At 34.4% G+C, this 8,010-nt stretch overlaps 1 long non-coding RNA gene across 1 annotated transcript; it reads right to left on the minus strand.

Annotated features, from left to right (window-relative positions):
* Positions 1-226: 226 nt before the first annotated feature.
* On the minus strand, positions 227-3,198 carry LOC117103916. Its single transcript, XR_004444681.1, has 3 exons — positions 3,062-3,198; positions 1,381-1,488; positions 227-721 (listed from the first exon to the last, which is right to left on the minus strand). It is a non-coding gene; the product is annotated as an uncharacterized LOC117103916 (long non-coding RNA).
* Positions 3,199-8,010: the final 4,812 nt, after the last annotated feature.

An 8,010-nucleotide genomic window follows, 5' to 3' on the forward strand; every position in this document is an offset into this window, starting at 1 on the left:
AATTAGAACAGGTGTTACTGAATATTCATGATTATGCATGAAGTTGCTGCTTAGCAACCACGTCATTTCCGGTTTTATGTATTTTGTTGAGGGCGTCTTTGAAAGGATTTTATCATTGCTAGCTTAATAGACAAAGTAGGTAATATTGATAAAAGAAATTCTTCACTTTTGGCGTCCTATAAGAATATAAAGTGAACACAGACATTGGAAAAGATGAGAAGGAATGTATAAGCCATTTGATATTTATTACAAGCACTGAAATCAAGTTAGGATATATGTATACATTTGATTATTTAATATATACTGTATAGGCTACTACATGTACATTCGGCAAAAATCAATAGACCTAATTTTAGTCCACAAAATTGTATATCTTATTATCTTACATATGTCTATATTTTTTGTAACAATTATACAATTTTTTGGTCTATTATTAAGGTTAACATTAGTAGTAATAATACAATTACACTATTAATAAACATAAAGCATACAAGAATTATAATATTATTTTTGAGATTTTTGCAGAGGAAATACTTAAAAAATAAAATTCACACTAGGCCTATATTTTATTAAATTTCATATCCAGAATTTGTGCAGGAAGCTTGATTATTAACAACATTTTTGGCTATATATAAATAGTTGGTAAGTTCTGTTGCCCTTTCACCATCACCATCGAGTCCGTACATCTTTCCTGATAATTGTGGATTCTTTGTCTAAATCCCTGGAATAGAAAAATATTGAAAAAAATATTTAGAAAAAGAGAAAGAATTATAACGAAATAGCAAACACATAAATAAAAAAAAAATAGTGAGCACCTCAACTCAAACATTATCGTATTCAGCAATGTATGGACAATGATGATGATACAACAGAATAGTACTTAACACTTCTTCATATCAGCATTATCATATATTATCATCATACCACAGAATAAATGAGGATTCATAAATACTAGTACACAGTATTGGGTACCGGTAGGCCTAGTAGATTGCAATTGTGTGAACAAATTATTTTAGCATTCGATTATCATGTGTAAATAAAATGTATAAAAGTGTACCATTCGATAAAAATGAATACAGTATATAAATTCATACAGCATATTTGATATAAACATAATACTATAACTTTATCTTCATACAAAAACATTTTTCATGATATAATATTTATTGACTGACTGATTAAATTTGTTCAACATGCACAAGCAAAATAAAAAATTGTGAACAAGGAAAGTAAAAATTAATGAGCATCAGGAACGCCCATTAGACCAGTCCAGCCCATTTGCAATGGAGCCAAATTTAAAGATATACTGTCATGAGCTGAAAGAGGAAAACAAGTAATTCCATAAATGAATATGTATATCTAAGTAAGTTATTAACTTACAATTAAATATCTGTGTGACAATATATTTTCCTGTCAGCAGTACCATTAGGCCAGAGTCCAGTCCATTTCCAATGGGGCCAAATTTAAAGATGTATTGCCTGTCATGAGCTGAAAGATGAAAAAAATAATTCCATGATTGAATATTTATATTTAAGTAAGTTACTAGCTTACAATTAAATATCTGTATGAAAATTTTTCCTGTCAGCAATACCTTTGCTATATTCTTTATATATACATAGACATCTTTAACTTTTAAAAATTGAATGGGAGTAGTGTCAATTTAAGGATTTCTGTAGTAAAATGTCGGTAAATCAGGAAAAATGTAAAAATGCCGACAGGGATCCAACAACACTGACCGAGGTATGAAACAAGGGGCTGCCTAGAGAGACTCGGTCAGGATTCTGGAATAAAATCCATGGGGCGGCGGGGTTCATAGGAAGATATTTTACGGCTTAGGATTCCCCATGTGCTTTTTTACGACACAATTGGATTGGCTATCGAAATGAATTTGTTTGGATCGGCATTTTTTAGTCGTACGATGGGGGTCGATGTTAGTTTATAAGTTATGGTAAGTCGGGCTAAATATATGTTTTAGCTATTTACAGCATATGCTATTGGGGCTCAGCATACCATCTTATGTGGAGTATCCGTGCATACATGGCCACATAGAGAGAGTGACGCTCACTTACATACGGTTTATGTAATATAATTTTTTTTTTCTGGCTTCCTTAATTTTCTTTTTTTATATTTCGAATTTATTTTGGAGAGATACCATGAGCGATTTCTCTTAAATGGATACCGGTGCTTTATAAATTTTCATTATTATTATTATTATTATTATTATTATTATTATTATTAATATTAATAGTATAAAATGGTCAACTGCTCTCTATTTTCGAATAAATACAATTTGACAGCTGTAGCCAGTGGCGAATTCAACGGGGTGGGGGTGTGCAAACGGTCCCCGTAATTTATTTAAAATTATACAAATTTTGAGAACATAAGAAAATTGTATTAAAATTTAAGTCATTTCCGGCCATCTAGAGCATGGATGTATAGAGGTGCCATAATCGTAAATTCATTTGTGAAATCCCTACCCCTTGGGTCCTCTATTAATTCCTGGATCCGGCACTGGTAGCTATAGGCCTATTTTCTATCGACATCATGGAGGTACCGGTACATATCCATGACGATATTAATATCAATTGATAGACGTGTCATTTGGGCCTACCTCGATTACATTCGTTGTCCTTTAAAAATAATATGGAAAGTATATTTGTCGGGGTGTAGGCCTAACTAATTTCGATTATTCTAATTAAAATTTGTGCACCAGATAATGACAAGATTCTTGGTAATAAATATCATATAATGCCAATTAAAAAACACATATACGAATCTACAATATAAACAACGAACGGAAGTTAACAAGCCCCAAGCTGTAAATAAGTACGTTTCCTTAGCCAGTTTCAGGAATTATAGTGGTTTTAGCGAGTCACTTGGAATGTGTGTTGTTGTTGAATAGAATGCAGCCATGTCAATGCATGCCTCTGTCGAGGAAATTGTCAATGCTTTCGATGCCTAACAAACTTAGTCAAAATAATAACCATTGTATGATGATGACTGAATTCCCTTTTAACTATTGAATTAACGATGCTGCAAAAAGGTTCAATACTGTACTCACATATGTTACTAGGCCTAATTGTAGTCTCCTTCGTAGTCTTTCAACTCTACATACAGTAGTGTTTATATTTAAAACGCCACCTGGTGAGATATCAAAAAAATCAATTGTTATTTTTTAAAGCGTCATTCCTTTATGATGATTAGGATGATGATGGTGAAGATGATAATGATGGTGGTGGTTATGATGATGATTGATGATGATGCCGATGATGATGATGGTAGTGGTGGTAATCATATATTGACGATGTTGATGGTTTTTGATGATGATAATGATGATGATATGATGATGGCAATGATGACGATGGCAGTGGTGGAGATGATGTTGATTATTGTTGATGATAATAATGATAATGGTTGTGGTGGAGATGATGATGATGGTCACGTGGTGGTAATGATGATAATGATATTGGTGGTAGTGATGACGATGTTGATGATGGTGTTGGAATGATGATGTTGATGATTGTAGGATAAGAATCGACTCTTTTTTTTCTCAATCCTATTACCTCTTTTAATAATACCTACGGTATATTATGTCAAGTTATTATTAATGTTCGCATCACATTGTCTTTTTAATGTTAAGCCTATATATTTTTTAAATCCACCATGTGCTTGCTTATGTAATGCATGTACATTTGTAATTGCATATGTTCAAGCCATACTTCCGGATAAGACCATGCCTATTGTCACATACACGGCATGTCCTTTGAGGGGGAGGGGTACGTAGAAGTGGTTGGCGCATCGGTTGTGGTTTGGACTCCCAACCTCGAGGTCGGGGGTTCAAAACTCTCGCTGTGCAAGTCGCTTGTGTCCTTGGGCAAGGCACTTTATCTACGGTTGTCTCTCTCCTCTTATACACATCTAGATGTGTATAAGAGACAGGGATGTATAGAGGTGCCATAATCGTAAAGAATTCCCCTATGGGGCTTGAGTGTGTGTTCCATATGTGCTTGATCCAGTGATCCGGGGTAATAATGTTCAGCGCATAGAGAAGTTTGATATGCGCTATATAAGTATACAATAATAATAATAATAATACGTAGATCCTCTACAGGTTTGCCACCTGCTATTTCCATAGATAAAGAGGAGCCATATTTTTAACATTTTGCTAACCTCAGCTCCAACAATGGTGGGGTTCATTTAAGTATAGACTCTAATTTCATGCTAACTTAAAATGTTGTAGCTGCCCCTTAAAGGGAGAGGTAGTGGGTGCACTGGTTACCAGCTGCTACCTCTGGGCATTCAGAGATGCCAAAAAAAGTTGTTCAACCATGGTGGGTCTCGGTGGATATGCACTCAGAACCCACTAACTTTAAATCGTGTATCCGTAACGGGTCTGCAGTGTAACAACCAAATATATCTCCCCCAACCCCCACCCCGACCCCGCTCTTATTTAAATGACCGGACCACTTGCAGTAGGAAAACGACTAGGTGGAAAAATGGCCAATTTTCACAAAAACATAAAGGGAACGATTTTTTTACCCCGTCATTTACAGTTGTTTTGCGTTCTATTTGGGACCTGCAGATCACAACAATACTCTGCAGGTTGACACTGCCTCTTGAAAACTAGTTTTAAGCTTAAATAATGTTAAATCAGGTAATATCAATTCCCCCCACGAGTCCGAATCTGGGAAAATTAAAACTTTTAAACGCTAAGAAAATGATGTTGAACAAGGTTAAATCAAATGTAATCGATATTTTAATGGTCTATACGTACCATAAGGAAAAATCAATAGGAAAACGACTAGGCGAAAAATTAGCCAATTTTCGCAAAAACGTAAAGGGTATATGCTCACGATTTTTTTGGGACGATTTTCTGACCCCGCCATTTCCGGTTGTTTCGTGTTTTATTGGGACCAGCAGATCACAAGAATACTCTGCAGGTTGACACTGCCTCTTGAAAACTAGTTTTAAGCTTAAATAACGTTAAATCAGGTAATACTCAATTCGGCCCACGAGTCCGAATCTGGGAAAATTAAAACTTTTAAACGCTAAGAAAATGATGTTGAACAAGGTTAAATCAAATGTAATCGATATTTTAATGATCTATAGGTACCATAAGGCACAAATCAATAGGAAAACGACTAGGCGAAAAATTGGCCAATTTTCGCAAAAACGTAAAGAGTATAGCTCACGGTTTTTTTTGGGACGATTTTCTGACCCCGCCATTTTCGGTTGTTTCGTGTTTTATTGGGACCTGCAGATCACAAGAATACTCTGCAGGTTGACACTGCCTCTTGAAAACTAGTTTTAAGCTTAAATAACGTTAAATCAGGTAATACTCAATTCGGCCCACGAGTCCGAATCTGGGAAAATTAAAACTTTTAAACGCTAAGAAAATGATGTTGAACAAGGTTAAATCAAATGTAATCGATATTTTAATGGTCTATAGGTACCATAAGGAAAAAATCAATAGGAAAACGACTAGGCGGAAAATTAGCCAATTTTCGCAAAACGTAAAGGGTATAGCTCACGATTTTTTTGGGGACGATTTTCTGACCCCGCCATTTCCGGTTGTTTCGTGTTTTATTGGGACCTGCAGATCACAACAATACTCTGCAGGTTGACACTGCCTCTTGAAAACTAGTTTTAAGCTTAAATAATGTTAAATCAGGTAATACTCAATTCGGCCCACGAGTCCGAATCTGGGAAAATTAAAACCTTTAAACGCTAAGAAAATGATGTTGAACAAGGTTAAATCAAATGTAATCGATATTTTAATGATCTATAGGTACCATTAGGCAAAAATCAATAGGAAAACGACTAGACAAAAAATTGGCCAATTTTCGCAAAAACGTAAAGGGTATAGCTCACGATTTTTTTTGGGACGATTTTCTGACCCCGCCATTTCCGGTTGTTTCGTGTTTTATTGGGACCTGCAGATGACAAGAATACTCTGCAGGTTGACACTGCCTCTTGAAAACTAGTTTTAAGCTTAAATAATGTTAAATCAGGTAATACTCAATTCGACCCACGAGTCCGAATCTGGGAAAATTAAAACTTTTAAACGCTAAGAAAATGATGTTGAACAAGGTTAAATCAAATGTAATCGATATTTTAATGATCTATAGGTACCATAAGGCAAAAATTAATAGGAAAACGACCAGGCGAAAATTAGGCCAATTTTCGCAAAAACGTAAAGGGTATAATAGCTCACGATATTTTTGGAACGATTTTTTGACCCCGCCATTTCCAGTTGTTTTGTGTTCTATAGGGATCTACAGATCACAATAATACTCTGCAGGTTGAAAAAATGCCTCTTGAAAACTAATCTTAAGCTTAAATAATGTTAAATCAGGTGAAACAACTAAAAAATAAACTAAAAAAAAATAATATTAATAATATCACGAACAGGTAAAAAATAGCCAATTTGAGTTTTGTGTTTTGTTGCACGTACGGACCACAAAAACATGAAGCGTCTTTTGAAAATACCACTTAAATAATGTTAATTTGGATGATATTTCATTACGCCCAAGTGTCCGATTCTGGGATAATTCTCAATATTAAATGCTATGAATATGATGTTAAACAAGGTTAATAACAATCGTGTTTATAATGTAAGAAGAAGCTACGAATCACAAAAAAACTATTCTTGTTTGCAAATGCAAACCTATATATTATAAAACAATATAATCAACTTGTGTCTGATTTCATCATTATTTTTAAAGTTGATTATTGTTATTATTATTATTATTAACATCATCATGTTTATTTACTAAAATGCGAATTACCAGTGTTTTTTCTAGTTACCACAGCTCTACTACGTGATGGAGTACATCAGTTTCAAGAGGAGGCGAGCTGACTGGATTGAATCTGTTATGCACCAGCCAACAGGCCTCTGTGATCTGGCACTTGCCTAGCATTAGATGATGATAAATGTATAGGAACATTCATTCCATTGGTTTCCGACCAGCCAGAATTTATATACTTTCAGTTACATAATAGTAGGCCTCCTAATACCATTTCCCAAATGTTTTTCTATTATTTTTCATCAGTTTATACATTACCATATCATCATCATCTTCATCATCATCATCATCATCTTCATCGTCGTCATCATCTTCAGTATTATCATCATCATCATCGACATCATCATCATAACTCGGATCATGAAAACAACTCCGCTCTCTAGGTTTAATAAGAGTATTGGTTTATAAAGCATCTTTCCATCCCTAAGTGGCGAGTGTACTTGCTGTTGGATTTGGAGGGGGAAAAACAGCATCATCATACGTAAGTACATCAGTTTCAAGAGGAGGCGAGCTGACTGGATTGAATCTGTTATGCACCAAACAACAGGCCTCAATGATCTGGCACTTGTGTAGCATTAGATGATGAGACATTAGTTGTAACACATTCTCTCATGCAAATCAGGTGTTAAGCTTCATACTTTTCTTTTATTATGTACACTCACAAAATGATGAAAAAGAGACTTCTATTTTAAATTTGTTTGTATTTTTATTTTGTTTAACCAAATAATGTTTTTGACGGAAATGTCATTGTATTAAGACATGCTTAGTAAACGTGTGCTCCCTCTTCTAGCCCTCTCATCCCCAACAATAATTCAAGGCAAAAATTTAACAAGACATTATAGATTTGCTTCCTCACTAAACATGTTTTATGATAGATCAAACTAAAAAAATATCATATGGAAAAAATAACCAAAAAGCTGCAACTACATTAGAACCCCTCCTTTGGGACACCCCTATTAAGGGCACATATATTTGTCAGTAATGTATATCTATAGAATTTTCTACAATTAACATTGACTCAAGAAACTGTAAGTTAAAAAAACTATCCTAAAAAATAACCTATACTAAAAGGACTATCCACACTAATAAGTTTTATGTCACATAGATTTGTGTGATGACATATCATACCCATATAAGGGCATGATGATGTCATATCACATCCATATACAGGCATGATAATGTCATATCACATTCATATATGGCA

The sequence above is a fragment of the Anneissia japonica genome, unplaced genomic scaffold (genome assembly GCF_011630105.1).
Source record: "Anneissia japonica isolate Jap-2015-1 unplaced genomic scaffold, ASM1163010v1 scaffold1810_len1271414_cov176, whole genome shotgun sequence".
Classification (NCBI taxonomy): domain Eukaryota; kingdom Metazoa; phylum Echinodermata; class Crinoidea; order Comatulida; family Comatulidae; genus Anneissia; species Anneissia japonica.